This window comes from Eptatretus burgeri, chromosome 9 (assembly GCF_056783735.1).
Source record: "Eptatretus burgeri isolate ZD-2024b chromosome 9, Ebu_testis_v1, whole genome shotgun sequence".
NCBI classification, from domain to species: Eukaryota; Metazoa; Chordata; class Myxini; order Myxiniformes; family Myxinidae; genus Eptatretus; species Eptatretus burgeri.
The window spans coordinates 62,942,033-62,961,387 of NC_140969.1; the positions used below are offsets into that span (position 1 = coordinate 62,942,033).

The 19,355-nt window shown below is 41.7% G+C and overlaps 1 protein-coding gene across 10 annotated transcripts in view; it reads left to right on the plus strand.

The window, feature by feature from the left end:
* Positions 1-19,355, plus strand: part of LTA4H (leukotriene A4 hydrolase) — a 388,232-nt gene that overhangs the window by 167,192 nt on the left and 201,685 nt on the right. The gene's annotated exons all lie outside the window — the stretch shown is intronic.

The following is a 19,355-nucleotide window of genomic DNA, read 5'->3' on the forward strand; positions in this document are numbered from 1 at the left end:
AAAATTCCGATCGCCGAGTGATGTAGCCTCGTATAAAAATAGCACATACAATTATGTACACTCTGCAGAACATAATACCTCATAATGATAATAAACAACGGCAGTGTGGCCCTGTTATAATGCGATCGTTGAGGTCCATAAAATGTCGCTAAAAAAACAGGGTCGTGCTAAATCGGGATTCAAGGAAATCGGCTTTCAAACTGAACCAATGTTTCCACGTTTACCTTCGAGCAAGTAAATTACCTTTGAGTTGAAGAATTCCACGAATAAATCGTTGTTGTTCGTCAATTAAAACACAAATTTATTTTTAGTGAAGCTTTTTATGTTGTTAAAACAATCGCACTGTTCCGAAAATATATCACAACTGACAGGTGCTCGTTTATTCATTTGTAAATTATAACATCGATGTTTATGTAAAATAAATGATTACGGATTTATAAAATCCAAACGCTATTTATTCATCTTTCTATAATCGATGCGAGAGGAGGTTGTAAGCTGCTGCTAACAACACTGATGGCCGTCATGAACAGCACAAAGGTAAATCTAACGTGTCTTCTGTCTCTTGGATGTGCGTTACAATTGCCGACAGTATTCAGTACAGTAACATGCTGCACAGGTTTGTATCCGAGGAACAATAGGCTACACCATATACCTTAGGTGTCTCGGTTTGTGTAAGTACGATGTTCGAAAACGATGTTCGAAAACGAAAATGAAAAAAAAAAATGATGTTCGCACAACGACGACGTCGCTTAACGACGCGTTTCTCAGAACATAACCCCGTCGTTAAGTGACGCATGACTGTATATGTATATACATATATATATATATATATATATATATATATATATATATATATATATATATATGTAAATAGAGTATGTATATATATATGTATATGTATATATGTATATATATATATATATATATATATATATATATATATATATATATATATATATATATATATATATTATCCCTGTGTCGTAAGAGGCGACCAGGGTTGCGTCAGGAAGGGCATCCGGCGTAAAACATGTGCCAAATCACGATGCGGATCATACGGATGATCAATTGTGGCGACCCCTAACGGGAGCAGCTGAAAGAAGAAGAAGAGGAGAGTATGTATGTATGTATGTATATATATATATATATATATATATATATATATATATATATATATATATATATATATATATATATATATATATATATATTGTTGCGGATTCCGCGCCCGCCGGCGTGCTGACGGCCACGTAACTCGAATCGCGGCACGTCGCCCACCGGACGGACAATCCAACCGGGAACCAGTCACGGGTGGAGCTTTCGGTCTCACCGCGATCGAGCCAATCAGCCCCCGCGTGGGATAGGGTTGCTCGCCAAATTCGACCTACCTAAGTACCCACGCGGAGGGTAGACCGGGCGATCGCACCTCGCCGCAGGTCGACTTCGGACACGGGCCACTTAAGCGACCCGTTCCGTACTATCGGGATAACCGAGCGGTGTTATCGTCGACCTCGACGGTTCGATTAATTATCGGGCGTATTCAGCCCACTACCAACCCTTTACGTGAAGCAAGATGAGGATTCAATGAAGGAAATGACGAAGCGAAGCGGGAAACAGTTCAACACAAAGCACATTTATTCGCGACGAACGGAAAGCGCACATATACAATTCCACCAAAAGCACACAGAAAAGAAAAACACAATATTACACAAAAAGCAAATATAAAAGAGAAACACAATGCAGAGCTATCCGACTACCGAGCACACGGCAACACTTATACAATTTTACTTCACAGACGGCGCCGACAACACATACCCAAAACCAAGGAAAGAATACCCTCAAGGATGAGGCGGGCCTGAGGCCGAGACCGGGTCGGGCCTACCCGTCTGGTGATGAGACGCGGAGCGGCGATGGTGCCTCAACTCCGCGGGCCTCGCGGGCAGTGTCTGGTAGGGGGTGGGAAAGGGGCCCCCTTGGTCGCACTATCTCAGCGCGGGGGGAAACAGGAGGGGGTTGCTGATGCTCGGGGTATAGAGGATTTTTATTGTCCCGCGACGAGCGTCTCCACCTCGGCCAGGTCGCGCTGTAGGCCTCCCTGGGGTGCAGCTCCCTGCACGACGCGAGCACCCCCTCGTCTGCCCTCGCCGCCTCTCCACAGCTCCGTCCCCTCCGCTCCGACTCCAACGCACACGACGACCAACTCCTTCTTGCCAACTCCACCGCCCGCGAAGTCTTAACTCTCTGTTCCCTCTCGACTCTACTACTCACTGGACTGACGAACACGGTCGCTTTTATCAGCCCCGTGGCTTCGCCTTTGACCCCCCTCCCTTCGACCTTTCACCTCGCTCCCCATTGGCCCGAGAAAAAGTGGGCGTGAATGCTTTTTGATCCATAAATTTGCATATATCGATCGCCCTCCAACGCCCTGGAGGCGGGGCCAAATCGCCCCTCGCTCACCGATTGGACGGCAAAAAGTGGGCGTGTCGTTTTTGATCCGTTTTTGAAGCACAAAATCCGTGATTTTGTACACGCTGTTCGGCGCGCGCCCTGCACGAGTCCAACACCGGTACCCACAAGCGGCGCAAGAACGGTGGCGATGCGACGATTGCGAGGTGTGACGTGAAGGTCGTGGCGGTTGTGGTGAAGCGGCGTTGTGGTTGGTGGTTGATGTTGTGACTGGTGGTGGTAACAATGGCGGTTGGTCCAAAATAAAGATAGTAAAAGAAAAACGGCTATCCTGAAGAGTCGCAGCACGCATAAATGACGTATTCCCACTAGACAACGGGTTTGGGCCTAACTACACATGTACTTACCGAGATATCTCACCTAAGGGACCTGAATGGTGGTTTGCGAATTTGGTAACCACAACACTACCCCCTCCCCTTTTTACAGACTCGTCCCGAGTCGTCAAATTTTCGTGTGCCATCATGTGTAGTTTTCCCCTAGTACATTTTACCTACGGATCCCTGAGTGCGACATTCATGGTATTCGTGTCCCCAAAATAAATAACCTGAGGGCTGCGTAACTATCTAAACAAACTCACTCACACGGACGACTTAAATAAAATTGCCGGCGCTAAGACATACATGCCGGGGGCGCACTCATATTTACAGTACATCTTATCCTTAACTTACAAATTTTACACTAAACCATGGCCCAGGATCAATGAACTCTGCAAAAGAAAAGCAGTTAGCAGGGAGCCAGGCTGCTCGCATGCAGTCTCTGGCTCAAAACAATGCAGGTGACAGGGAACGTGGCTGGCTGCTCACACGCAGTCCAAGGCCTTCCCTTTTGAACTGAACGCAGTGAACCACAACGGTGCATGGGCTGCACAAACGCAGTCTCCGTGCCAGCTCAAGTGGCACACGCAATGAGCACAACGAATGGATGGATGAACACAAACACGGTGCACGGGCCGCCACTGCAGGCCCGTGTTGTAGCTGCCAACAGGGCAGTTCTCGCAGCTTGCAAACTGTTGCCTTGATCCTGGCGCACATGGAAATGAACAGGGGGGGCAAAGCAAAATTGAACGGGGGCTGGTGAACATGGGCAGTGGGCATGGCATGGCAAAGGTGAGCAGGCAAACACAGCCTGCAGAAGAAGGCCGCTGCAGGCAAACACAGCTGGCAGACGAACTGGCTGGCACAGGCCTCGAAGAAAAACAGCCAGCAGATGAACTGGCCGGCACAGGCCTTGCAGCACAGCAGCTGCAGACGAAGTTGGCCGGCCTCCGTCTTGAAGCAAAACACGGCCAGCCGATGAAGTTGGCCAGCTCTTGCCGTTCAGTGGAGGTTGGTGGAGGGAGTGCGGTGGTGCTAGCCACTTGGAGGGTGGGCTCGGACCTACCTACCTGTCTCCCTCCCAACCTATCGCCTTTGCCTGTCACTGTACATACCCACTCCCTTAATTTGTCAAACCCCAATTTAGCCCCAACTTATTTTTTTGTTGTTTTTATTTTTACTTCCCCACTATAAATCGTCCCCTAACCCCCTTTATCGTCTTTGTTCGGCTAACCTATCCTGTCACCTAGCCTACTCCCAACCCCTACGTTCCCTTCCCGGAGGGGAATAAGGGAGAGCTAACGTCCTGTGTTGAGGCCCAACGAAGCCTCAGAATGGCCTCCCCAGAGTTCAGCGATCTATAACCAAAGTGGGTCCAGCGGCCCACAACGAGAGCGAGGGGATGGATGGTGCGGAGGGGTACACTTCCTAATCTACCCTATCCATTTAACTGTTAAACTACCCCGGGGCTTTCAACAAGCGCTTCTCGCTTAAACTATTGGTTCTAACAACCCAGATTCCCGTCGCCTGTGTTGGTGTCCTCACAATTTTGGGCCTCGCCCCCCAATTTTCTCTCCGTGCCCTCACACGGTCTCCTGGCTGGGACACGTGGCTCCCTTTGGCAGGCACGACCCTCTGCCGAATCTACCGCTATGGCACCCCCGGGCACTACACTGCCTCCGAGCCTACCAGCTCCCTAACACCGGGGAGTGCCCCCCATGGCACCTCCCCTGAAACGCACACGTGGCAGGCTGGCTTCCCGGGCCCCTTTCCGAGGGTCACCCATGCCAACAACACTGCCCACGCGGCTAATGGCGCCCCGGGCCCCCGCACCAAGCAGGCGCACCCGTGCCCACTACTCTATCCCGGCCCCCCATGGGCCCATGGCCTACCGCGGTCGACTAGCCTGGTGCCCGGGGTACCCACTCAGCGATACTCACCTTTCGCAGCCACGCTCCCAAGCCCGTCAACAGGGCTCCTGCACCCCTCCAAATGGGTCTCGAGCCTACATTCCCACCAACAGCAAAACGACCTCCATTTTTCAATTTGACTAACCCAGCTAACTCACTTTACTCTGACCCCGGGGTCCCTTGGGCGGGAGTCACTCCTCCCCCCAATCACTCATCGCACCATGCATTCCCCATTCGCTCCACTCACACAGACCCGCTGGCCTCACTCACTCAACAAGTACTCACCTCACAACTCACCAACAACTCTTCAACACACACACCGCTGAACTCTGCCATCCTTCTGACTACATCCCCTAACTAACTCGTGCTCCCACGTCGTCCCTTAAACTAGTAGCACGTTCCTTTTAACACTACGTAGCTAAACTACGTCCCCTCTACACATCCAAAGTCTGTCACTGTCCTCAAAATATCCCATTAATTATTTACCCAACCTACATCTGGCTACAATCCCTCTACCTAATCCATTCCACGGACTCCATGAGGACTTACCCCTGCCCCATGAAGTCGGTCTAGCTAAGCTAACCCTTCCCCCTAACTAGTTTTCATCCTGTGCCCAGGTAAGGGGGTCTTCCACCCCTTGCCCAGGAATCCTGTGCACCCGAAAGTGAGGCTTGTTTTTTTTTTTTTTCATGCGCAGCATTTGCGCGGCAACTCAGAGCTCGCGCACTTTGCACCTGCCCGTGACGTCATGCAGCTGCACGTGTTCCTCGTCCCTCCTTGGACGGTACCATCCGGCAGAGATACCCCTCCTGCCGGATTCCAACCCCACGTGCAGCCATGGCGTCACCGTGCGCATAAAAAAAAACACAAGCCCCACGTCTCGAGGGGTTCCCCACGCGAACACATGTGCTTTGCCCGTTGGAGCTCAACACACACGATCGCGTGGAGAACCCGTCCGGTCCAAATCCGTTTACCTGCCTAAACTTTGTCCGTCCGCGGGATCGGCAAATCCACCGCGTGCGTTTCCGGATCGGGACTTCACTCTCGCAAGCGAGCACGTGGCGGTCTCGTGCGTTGCACAGCACGAACCTCGTGCTCACTGCTGGGTGAACCCGGCACGGTCCCCGAAACAACTACAGCCGCTACTCGGCTTTCGTTCCTCTGTCGCCGTCTCCGTCTCCATTCCACACACGCATACCTGCGTGTTACGACGCACACAGTCCACACCATTAAACTCACACCGGGAGACGCGGCTGCGTGTTCACACATGCCGACCGACATCTCCCTTACATACCGCTCTCTCACACACACGGTCTCCCTTGCACTCGGCCGTTCACTCCCGCGTGCCTCACTACTCACACAAACCATACTACTCACACACGCGGGGGCACTCAACCGCTGTGCCTCATCCACACACGCGGGGGCACTCAACCGCGGTGTCTCATCCATACTCCGTGCCTCACTCACACACGCGGGGTCGCTTCCACACACGGGGACGCACTCACACCTTGCACCACACACACAGGGACAACCACACTGGGGATTCGTGTCCCCACAAGGGTCTCCGGGGCCTCTATACCCCCCAAGCTCTGCGTGCACCTGTCCACAGCACCCCTCCCCTCAACCTCGCAAAGCACGACCGAACTCACCTGGTCGTGACTCGCCTCAAGGGGGCATACTCCCTCCCCTCGTTCCTGGAGGAGGCCATCCAGGTGCTCGCACTGGGTCCCTACACGCTCCACGAGCTCAACCTCACTATCCTCCACTACCTCCGTGTGTGTGTGCGCGTCACTTACCCCGTCTTCATCGTGTTGTCTCTCCTCTATTTTTTTTGTCTCCCGTGTCTCTATACATTTATAAGTTTCTGTCGTCGTCACCTCGTGTCTCGTCTCACACGTTTTGGTCTCCCCATTTAATTTTTCCCTTTTGGTCACCGTCGATTCCTCTGTCACGACCATCGCCCAACACGCCCCCTGAATTATTTTTTTACCCGCCTCCACCGCGGGCCTGTCAGCCGTTGCACCCCCTTCCAGCTCGTTTGCTCCCACACGTGGAGTCGCCATTCCCAGCTCCCTGGTCACGGCCTTCATGCCCGCCTGCAGGCATCGGCCCATGTTCTGCGTCTCACCCCGTAGCTCTTTCATTTCTTTTTTTATGTTTGTTTCCATTCCGTTCATTTGTTGTGTATTCGCATCCAATTTTTGTGTATTCGCATCCATCTTTTCGTTCATTTGTTGTGTATTCGCATCCATCTTTTCGTTCATTTGTTTGTTCATGCCTTTCATTTCGTTTTTCATTTCATTTGTCATTGCCGCCAGCATGGCGCATAGCTGGGCCATGTCGGGTGCGCTTGAGTGAGCCGTTTCGGCAGGGGTTGGGGAAGGGTTTTGGTGGAGAGGGGGGGGAGGTGTCATACACCGCCGTCGCTGCCGCACCCATTTCGGGCTCTGGGTTCAGTTGGGCGAGTCCGTGTTCCTGCACAATCAACATTTCCTGCACGGGGATTCCATCCTGGACCATGGACTCTACATTACTACACATATACATTTCTAATACCCCCGGCTCCCGCTCGCCTTGAGACGCCATCTTGCTTCTCGTGAAGGGTTAATTTGAATCACTCGTAATTTGGAGGGAATCGGGGGTCGCTTCTCTCACCCCTGGACCGATTCCCGTGAATTTAGCTGGAGACAGGAGAGCCCGTTTTCCTGTTCTCCGATACCAGTGCCGCGAGGAGGGCGATGGATTTGTATCGCACGACCTGACACCAGTGTTGCGGATTCCGCGCCCGCCGGCGTGCTGACGGCCACGTAACTCGAATCGCGGCACGTCGCCCACCGGACGGACAATCCAGTCGTGACCCTCTCGGACTACCGCCGGGAACCAGTCACGGGTGGACCTTTCGGTCTCACCGCGATCGAGCCAATCAGCCCCCGCGTGGGATAGGGTTGCTCGCCAAATTCGACCTACCTAAGTACCCACGCGGAGGGTAGACCGGGCGATCGCACCTCGCCGCAGGTCGACTTCGGACACGGGCCACTTAAGCGACCCGTTCCGTACTATCGGGATAACCGAGCGGTGTTATCGTCGACCTCGACGGTTCGATTAATTATCGGGCGTATTCAGCCCACTATCAACCCTTTACGTGAAGCAAGATGAGGATTCAATGAAGGAAATGACGAAGCGAAGCGGGAAACAGTTCAACACAAAGCACATTTATTCGCGACGAACGGAAAGCGCACATATACAATTCCACCAAAAGCACACAGAAAAGAAAAACACAATATTACACAAAAAGCAAATATAAAAGAGAAACACAATGCAGAGCTATCCGACTACCGAGCACACGGCAACACTTATACAATTTTACTTCACAGACGGCGCCGACAACACATACCCAAAACCAAGGAAAGAATACCCTCAAGGATGAGGCGGGCCTGAGGCCGAGACCGGGTCGGGCCTACCCGTCTGGTGATGAGACGCGGAGCGGCGATGGTGCCTCAACTCCGCGGGCCTCGCGGGCAGTGTCTGGTAGGGGGTGGGAAAGGGGCCCCCTTGGTCGCACTATCTCAGCGCGGGGGGAAACAGGAGGGGGTTGCTGATGCTCGGGGTATCGAGGATTTTTATTGTCCCGCGACGAGCGTCTCCACCTCGGCCAGGTCGCGCTGTCGGCCTCCCTGGGGTGCAGCTCCCTGCACGACGCGAGCACCCCCTCGTCTGCCCTCGCCGCCTCTCCACAGCTCCGTCCCCTCCGCTCCGACTCCAACGCACACGACGACCAGCTCCTTCTTGCCAACTCCACCGCCCGCGAAGTCTTAACTCTCTGTTCCCTCTCGACTCTACTACTCACTGGACTGACGAACATGGTCGCTTTTATCAGCCCCGTGGCTTCGCCTTTGACCCCCCTCCCTTCGACCTTTCACCTCGCTCCCCATTGGCCCGAGAAAAAGTGGGCGTGAATGCTTTTTGATCCATAAATTTGCATATATCGATCGCCCTCCAACGCCCTGGAGGCGGGGCCAAATCGCCCCTCGCTCACCGATTGGACGGCAAAAAGTGGGCGTGTGTCGTTTTTGATCCGTTTTTGAAGCACAAAATCCGTGATTTTGTACACGCTGTTCGGCGCGCGCCCTGCACGAGTCCAACACCGGTACCCACAAGCGGCGCAAGAACGGTGGCGATGCGACGGTTACGAGGTGTGACGTGAAGGTCGTGGCGGTTGTGGTGAAGCGGCGTTGTGGTTGGTGGTTGATGTTGTGACTGGTGGTGGTAACAATGGCGGTTGGTCCAAAATAAAGATAGTAAAAGAAAAACGGCTATCCTGAAGAGTCGCAGCACGCATAAATGACATGTATTCCCACTAGACAACGGGTTTGGGCCTAACTACACATGTACTTACCGAGATATCTCACCTAAGGGACCTGAATGGTGGTTTGCGAATTTGGTAACCACAACAATATATATATATATATATATATATATATATATATATATATATATATATATATATATATATAGTTATATATATATATAGTTATATATATATATAGTTATATATATATATAGTTATATATATATATATATATATATATATATATATATATATATATATATATATATATATAGTTATATATATATATATAGTTATATATATATATATATATATATATATATATATATAGTTTTATATATATATATATATATAGTTATATATATATATATAGTTATATATATATAGTTATATATATAGTTATATATATATATATATATAGTTATATATATATATATATAGTTATATATATAGTTATATATAGTTATATATATATATATATAGTTATATATATATATATATATATAGTTATATATATATATATATATATATATATATATATATATATATAGATATATATATATAGTTTTATATATATATGTATATATATATATATATATATATATATATATATATATATATATATATATATATATATATATATATATATATATATATATAGTTATATATATATATATATATATATATATAGTTATATATATATATATAGTTATATATATATATAGTTATATATATATATATATATATAGTTATATATATATATATATATATAGTTATAGTTATATATATATATATAGTTATATATATATATATATATAGTTATATATATATATAGTTATATATATATAGTTATATATATATAGTTATATATATATAGTTATATATATATATGTATATATATATATATATATATATATATATATATATATATATATATATATATATATATATATATATATATATATATATATATATATATATATAGTTATATATATATATATAGTTATTTATATATATATAGTTATTTATATATATATAGTTATTTATATATATATATATAGTTATTTATATATATATATAGTTATTTATATATATATATATATATATATATATATATATATATATATATAGTTATTTATATATATATATATATATATATATATATTTATATATATATATATATATATATATATATATATATATATATATATATCTAGTTATTTATATATATATATATATATATATATATATATAAATATATATATATATTTATATATATATATATATATATATAGATTGAAATATATATATATATATATATATATATATATATATATATATAGTTATATATATATATATATATATAGATATATATATATATAGTTATATATATATATATATATATATATATATAGATATATATATATATAGTTTTATATATATAGTTTTATATATATATATATATATAGTTTTATATATATATAGTTTTATATATATATATATAGTTTTATATATATATAGTTTTATATATATATATATAGTTTTATATATATATAGTTATATATAGTTATATATAGTTTTATATATATATATATATATATAGTTTTATATATATATATATATATATATATATATAGTTTTATATATATATATATATAGTTTTATATATATATATATATAGTTTTATATATATATATATATATAGTTTTATATATATATATATAGTTATTTATATATATAGTTATATATAGATGTATCTATCTATAATTCCAGCAATCTCTGTGTGTCTGAGTCTGTCTGCGACCGCCGTTTCCCGATGACCGTCGGTCCGATCGGATTGAAACTTGCCAGGAATATTGCCGGGGACCCGCGGATTTGCCTTTTAGAGGTTTGATATCAATCGGACGAGCGGTTCCCAAGTTATGGCCACTTATCTGTCGACCAATGTGACCATTGTATATGACGTATATGATGCTCACGGAATTTATTTATTATGCAAATTCGCACTCCATTATTGAGTGGCAGTTTCTGATACATGAAAAGTAGGGAAAGTAGGGGTCGGCAGCGCCCAGAGTGCGTATATGACGCTCACGGAATTTTGACAAAATGACGGAAAAACTTTAACAACGCTACTGCATCAAATTTTGTGTAAAGCTTGGCGATTCCCAAGTCGAAATGATCCGCAATATTCAACAGGCCTTATGGAACGAAGCAATGGGCACCACACAGATAAAAGAGTTGTACAACCACTTCAAAGATCGTCGCACATCAGTGGAAAGTGAAGCACGTTCTGGTAGGCCCTCAACATCCCGAAATGAGATCGTCATTGACCAAGTGAGGACCCTGCTGATGCAGAATCGTCGAATCACGATCAGAGAACTTGCAGACGAGGCGGGCGTCAGCATTGGATCCGTTAATTCGATTATGACTGAGGATTTGGGCTTAAGGAGAATCTCAGCGAAGTTCGTGCCAAAGCTGCTAACGATCGAGCAGAAGCAACTCCGTCTGGAGATCGCACAGGACATGGTGGAGACTGTGAACAGCAATCCCAACTTCTTCAATACAGTGATCACTGGTGATGAGACCACAGTGTACCATCATTTTGTCAAAAACGAAAATCCGACGGCGCTCACTTACACTTCCTCACTCATCGGCGGTCTGTCGGTGACTGACAGCTTCTGCAGGCGGGAAAATATTCACGCATACGGATTAGGATCGCCGACATACGTGCACCAAACCACGCCTCCCGAGTTTCATTTGTTTACGCACGAAAAATTAAGGTTGGATACTTTTTGAACACACCTCGTATGTATGTATGTATATGTATATGTATATGTGTGTGTATATATATATGTGTGTGTATATATATATATATATATATATATATATATATATATATATATATATATATATATATATATATATACACACGTATGTATGTATCGGGCGGAGTGGCGTGCGCCTGTAATCCGGCTACTCGGAGGCTTGGTTGGAGGATCGCTTGAGGACGGAAGCTCTGCTCTGCACTGGGCCCCGCTAGGAGAGGGTGTAGGGCAGCCCGGAATCATGGCGAAACCCAATCCTTTATCCCCGTGTCGTAAGAGGCGACCAGGGTTGCGTCAGGAAGGGCATCCGGTGTAAAACCTGTGCCAAATAATTATGCGGATCATAACGGATGATCCCCTTTGGCGACCCCTGACGGGAGCAGCCGAAAGAAGAAGATATGTATATGTATATGTGCATATATATATATATATATATATATATATATATATATATATATATATATATATATATATACATATATATATATATATATATACATACACACACGCACACATAAAATATGTTTAACCCAGCCTTTTTGCACAGCAGCAGACAAAGTAATAGGGCCTATTTTTACAAACTGTTAATTTGCCTTTAACATTTTGACCCAATTATTCATGAGTATGCCTGGTGTTGGCTCAATGGTTTGGGTGGTGGGCTTGGGATCCAAGGGTCCTGAGTTCAAGTCCCACTTTACTGTTGAATTAATACCGGGTGGGGTTGACTCAGCCTGTCATCCTTCCGAAGTCGGCAAAATGAGTACCAGCTTGCTGGCATGATTGAGCCGTTCGAGTTTCCTGCATTGGATTGGCGACCTATTCAGGATTGTACCCAATAACCCAGGAGACTGCTTTGGCAGCACCAACACTCTGCATGGCCCCAAAGAGTATGGCCCCAAAGGAGGATGGATTCATTAACCTCTGCCATCGAAGGTTTTAGGAGGTTACTGTTTTCACCCCTGTCTGTTTGTTTGCTACTTAAGAAATCTAAATATTTCGTAAGTATATTGATGACTTCCGTTTCTGTTTGTATGTTTGTTTGTTTGTTTGTTTGTTTGAAGGCACGATAACTCGAGAACGGAAGAAGCTACCAATGTCAAATTACACCACATGATTCAGGAATGTGATGGCAAGTGCTGATTAGATTTTGGTCGAAATCGGTCAAAGGTCAAGGTCAGAGTGAGGTCAAATATCCGATTTTTGATGGTTTGGTACAGATCACTCGAGAACGGAAGAAGCTACCAATGTCAAATTACACCACGTGATTCATGAGGGTGATAGCTAGTGCTGATTATATTTCGGTCAAAATCAGGTCAAAGGTCAAGGTCACAGTGAGGTCAAACATCCAAAAAATGATAACTCGAGAACGGAAGAAGCTACCAATGTAAAATTACACAACGTGATTCAGGAGGGTGATGGCTGGCGCGGATGAGATTTTGGTCAAAATCGGTCAAAGGTCACAGTGAGGTCAAACATCCAAAACATTCGATTTTTGATGGTTTGGTGCAGAATCATCGTAGAAACTTCCAGTTTGCGTCGCTACCTTCTCGAGAGACAGCTTTTATTAGACAAGGTCAGAGGTCAAGTTGACGATTTCGTAAGTACCAGTCTATGACTGCTTGTTTGTTTGTTTGTTTGTTTGTTTGTTTGTCGGCATGATAACTCGAGAACGGAAGAAGCCACCAATGTCAAATTACACCACGTGATTCAGGAGGGTGAAGGCTCGTGCTGATTAGATTTTGGTCAAAATCGGTCAAAGGTGAAGGTCACGGTGAGGTCAAATATTCGATTTTTGATGGTTTGGTACAGATAACTCGAGAACGGAAGGAGCTACCAATGTCAAATTACACCAAGTGATTCAGGACGCTGATGGCTAGTGCTGATTAGATTTTGGACGAAATCGGTCAAAGCTCAAGGTCACAGTGAGGTCAAATATTCGATTTTTGATGGTTTGGTACAGATAACTCGAGAACGGAAGAAGCTACCAATGTCAAATTACACAACATGATTCAGGAGGGTGATGGCTGGTGCTGATTAGATTTTGGTCAAAATCGGTCAAAGGTCACAGTGAGGTCAAACATCCAAAACATTCGATTTTTGATGGTTTGGAACAGAATCATCGTGGGATAACTTCTGGTTTGCGTCGCTACCTTCTCTCGAGACAGTTTTTATTAGACAAGGTCAGAGGTCAAGTTAACAATTTCGTAAGTACCAGTCTATGACTGCTTGTTTGTTTGTTTGTAGGCATGATAACTTGAGAACGGAAGAAGCTACCAATGTCAAATTACAGCAAGTGATTCAGGAGGGTGATGGCTAGTGCTGATGAGATTTTGGTCAAAATCGGTCAAAGGTCAAGGTCACGGTGAGGTCAAATATTCGATTTTTGATGGTTTGGTACAGATAACTCGAACGGAAGAAGCTACCAAGTCAAATTACACCACGTGATTCAGGAGGGTGAGGGCAAGTGCTGATTAGATTTTGGTCGAAATCGGTCAAAGGTCAAGGTCACAGTGAGGTCAAATATTCGATTTTTGATGGTTTGGTACAGATAACTCGAACGGAAGAAGCTACCAATGTCAAATTACACCACATGATTCAGGAGGGTGATGGCTCGCGCTGATTAGATTTTGGTCAAAATCGGTCAAAGGTCAAGGTCACAGTGAGGTCAAACATCCAAAACATTCGATTTTTGATGGTTTGGCACAGAATCATCGTAGAAACTTCTGGTTTGCGTCGCTATCTTATCCAGAGACAGCTTTTATTCGACAAGGTCAGAGGTCAAGTTGACGATTTCGTAAGTACCAGTCTATGACTGCTTGTTTGTTTTTTGTGTTTGTTTGTTACTTTCGAAATCTAAAGATTTCGTAAGTTTATTGATGACTTCCGTTTGTGTTTGTTACTTGCGAAATCGAAAGATTTCCTAAGTTTATTGATGCCTTCCGTTTCTGTTTGTTTCTTTGTTTGTTTGTTTGTAGGCACGATAACTCGAGAATGGAAGAAGCTCCCAATGTCAAATTACACCACGTGATTCAGGAGGTGATGGCTAGTGCTGATTAGATTTTGGTCAAAATCGGTCAAGGTCACGGTGAGGTCAAATATTCGATTTTTGATGGTTTGTTACAGATAACTCGAGAATGGAAGAAGCTACCAATGTCAAATTACACCACGTGATTCACGAGGGTGATGGCTAGTGCTCATTAGATTTTCGTCAAAATCGGTCTAAGGTCAAAGTCACAGTGAGGTCAAACATCCAAAAAATGATAACTCGAGAACGGAAGAAGCTTCCAATGTCAAATTACCCCACGTGATTCAGGAGTGTGCTGGCTAGCGCTGATTAGATTTTGGTCAAAATCGGTCAAAGGTCAAGGTCACAGTGAGGTCAAACATTCGATTTTTGATGGTTTGGTACAGAATCATCGTAGAAACTTCTGGTTTGTGTCACTACCTTCTCAAGAGACAACTTTTATTCGACAAGGTCAGAGGTCAAGTTGACGATTTCGTAAGTACCAGTCGATGAGTGCTTGTTTGTTTGTAGGCACGATAACTCGAGAACGGAAGATGCTTCCAATGTGAAATTACACCATGTGATTCAAGAGGGTGATGGCAAGTGCTGATTAGATTTTTGTCAAAATCGGTCAAAGGTCATGGTGGTCACAGTGAGGTCAAACATCCAACTAATGATAACTCGAGAACGGAAGAAGCTTCCAATGTCAAATTAAACCACGTGATTCAGGAGGGTGATGGCTCGTGCTGATTAGATTTTGGTCAAAATCAATCAAAGGTCAAGTTCACAGTGAGGTCAAGCATCCAAAACATTTGATTGTTGATGGTTTGGTGCAGAATCATCATAGAAACTTCTGGGTGCGTCGCTGCCTTCTCTCGAGACAGCTTTTATTAGACAAGGTCAGAGGTCAAGTTGACGATTTCGTAAGTACCAGTCTATGACTGCTTGTTTGTTTGTTTGTAGGCATGATAACTCGAGAACGGAAGAAGCTTCCAATGTCAAATTACACCACAGTAGGGTGAATATACTGGTTCTGGCTCACTTCTCCCCATGTAAATGAATGGGGGATTTTCAGCGATTCATATTTTTTTTCCCTAAAAATAAACCCCCTTTTTATCCCAAGGTATATTTATTTGTCTCCCCTTTTAACCTGGAGACACTTTTTTTTTTCAAATAATCCATGCAATAAGATAAAGATTTGTTCAAGTACTAAAGTGGTAATGTGATTTGTTAAAGGTGATTCGAAAGAAATATCTGAAACGTCTAAGCCTCGGGACACTCTTTATCAAATAACCGATGCATATTGTTTAGCTCACTCATTGAACCTATAAAGATTTGTTCATTCTCAAATTCCTTCAAGAGTTTAATTTTCTTTGCACAATAATCCCCATCTAAAATATTGAAAAACAAAACATTTGAATCTTTATATTTTTTAAGATACCCCTTTTGTGCCATTACGAAATGATAAACTTCTCTTAATGCTCTTGTTTGACCACCTCCTGAGCCACATATCATTTTGAGATTATAGTAAATTGTTTTTTCATTGTTCAATTGATAACCATCAAAGTTTTCAGTCCATTCAAGGATATTCATTTTTTTCTTTACATCCTCCAACTTACTACTTTTTAAATTGATTCGCTTATTTGTTTTATTTACCTTTGTTTTAGTTATTTTTTTAAATAAGACTTATTTGATATTTTTCACATTCATTATGTTTTCCATTTATATACCAAGACTGAGATTTTCTCCACTCTTTAGTTTGATTAATACTTGGTTTGACCATTTATATATTGCAAAAAAACGTGGCGGTAGCCCTTAAAAAACCCTAACCCATCTTCCCATCGTTAAAACACAATCTATTCCATTATCTAAAATAAATCTCTTATCATCAAAGGCTCCTAATGCCTTTTTATTTACTTCTTCACTATATATGTTATGTTTATAACTTCTTATTGTGTTCATTTTCCTATATTCTTCTTTCTTATTCATCAAACAATTATATAATAATAATTTCTAAAAGTTATTGATTTCTTTATTACATATTTCTTTATTCCCTTTAACCTCTTATCAATCTGATCACCATACTTATAAGCATATGCCTTTGCTCTCAATCCAATAAACTCACTCATTACTTTTCCACCCAACTCATCCTTAAACTTACCAATAACCTTTTCATTCTTTTTGGAAAATAACTCACTCTTCTTGCTGAAATTACTTGTATCATATAGTCCAATATTTTTCTTCATATCTTTATAAACATCATCAGTTTTTATATCTCGGATAAAACTATCAGTGTCCATATACAACAATGAAACATTTTCACCATACTCTTTCTTTAAGTCATTATACAAATAATCATACATCAATATCTTTGATAAATCAAGAACTGCTGTTCCAATATAAATTGGTTTATCCATTACAATACTTTCCTTTTTCATATGAATTGCAGAAAAGTTCTCTGAAAAAAAACTCTTCTCTCTCTCAAAACTTGGTTTATTTATCAATCTCGAAGCTTCTTTCCAAGATGTTGCGAATCTAATGTTTTGCCTGTTTCTAACATTTTCCATAGTCTTTCCAAATACAGCATTATTCATTAATTTATAAAAGTCCCCTTCAAATTTTACTTTTGTATATGCTCTCATATCTGTATTGAATTGAATATACTTTTTCACCCAAGGACTTTGTTTAAATTTTAAAACTCTATGAATTTTAGCTACTCTCAATCCTTCTCACAAAAACTGTTTTAAGCTTCTCTGATGCAAAACATATCCCTCTTTATCATAGAATGTTGTTAATAACTTTTCTGTTGATTTGCCTTTAATATTAAAACTTTTATGATAATCACTGAACCATTCTTTGGGCTTTCTTTCTCACATGCAAAAGGAAGGTCTTTATGCTTATTATGAAGATCACTCGGGTACCTCAAATCAACTTCAAAATAATAACCTTCTTCTTCGTCATTCAATTCCTCTTGAGAAGAAATAACAATATTCATCAAAGCCTTTTCATAATCCTTTTCTTCCACCCACTCTAATTTACCATAAGGCAGAGATTGAGACATTGCCCATCCATACAAATTATTAGCATCAAAATACATCAAATAATTACTATCTTTTTCACTATCATAATTTGGAAGATATTTATTATTTGCTTTAGCATATCTTTTTGAACATACTTGTGATATTCCACCTCTCTTGGACTTCTCAATCATCAAAAGCATATCAACATCACTGATTAAATCTATATCTTGTTTTGTCATTTTCAACATTGCACTCCAAGCTAAACCAGGAGCTGTGAAATAGTGGGCAGGATCTAATCCATAACAATTTTTATTATGACAGAGTGATCTAAAAGCTTCAAACACATCAGCTAACAATAAAACATCTGTTTTTAGATATAAATCATGATATTCTCCAAGGTTCTTTATCTTAAATATTTTCCATATTTCTTGTGCGTGTTTATATTCCTTATCACTTATCTCTTCTTCATAAAGGTTATTATAGAAACTTTCTTTTGAAAGAAGTTGTGTTTCTTTAAATCTCATAAATGAATCCATATAATCATAAGGATAAATTCCCTTACTTGTAAGAATTTTCTCTTTACTTTGAATTTCATTCCTTGTTTGAATTTCCTCTCTCATAAGAATTCCTTCTTTAATCAGAATTTCATCTTTAATCTGAATTTCCTCTTTAGTTGGAATTTCATTCATTGTTCGAATTTTCTTTATAATTAGAATTTCATCTTCAGTTAGAATTTCTTCATTAATTTCCTCATTAATTCTAATTTCCTCTTTACTTTGAATTCTCTCTTTAATCTGAATTTCCTCTTTAGTGAGAATTTCCTCTTTTGGAAAGAATGAATTAAGATTTGGAAAAGAGTCCGTAGAGCTTAGATTTGATGCGAGGTAGGCGAGTGGTGTTCCCATAAACTTGTAAGAATCTCGAAACCTAATACGAGTTAAAGGTTTTGTGAATATCATTTTTGTAAATGAAATATAGTTTTGACTTGTGTTTGTTATGGCAGAAATATTCCCTGGTGTTTTTGAAAGTTCATTTATAAATAGATGTGTATCATAGTTGGCGCTGTTGTGAAGAAACACTGGAATAAAAGAAGGTAATTTATAATTAAGATTACAACAGGAATGAGCGGGACCTCTATATTTACCAGTAAGATGACAATGATCCCTAACTTTAGACTCCTTAATTTCCCCCTCACAAATATGACAGATATTGTTCTTTCTAAATTCTAATTTTTCTTCTTTGGTTAATTTCATCGGTTCATTTGTTTCTTTCATTAATTTAGTGAGTCTTATACAATCCTTTTCTAATCGTTTTACAAACTCTTGTGAAGCTTTTTTTCCACTATAATGTTCAAGTTTGTTATACTTTTCTCCAACAGATGATTTGATATAATAACAGAAACCACAAGGAATATGTTTTTGATATTTATTTGTATATGATTCTTTTGGATTAGGAGAAGCAGTATTTA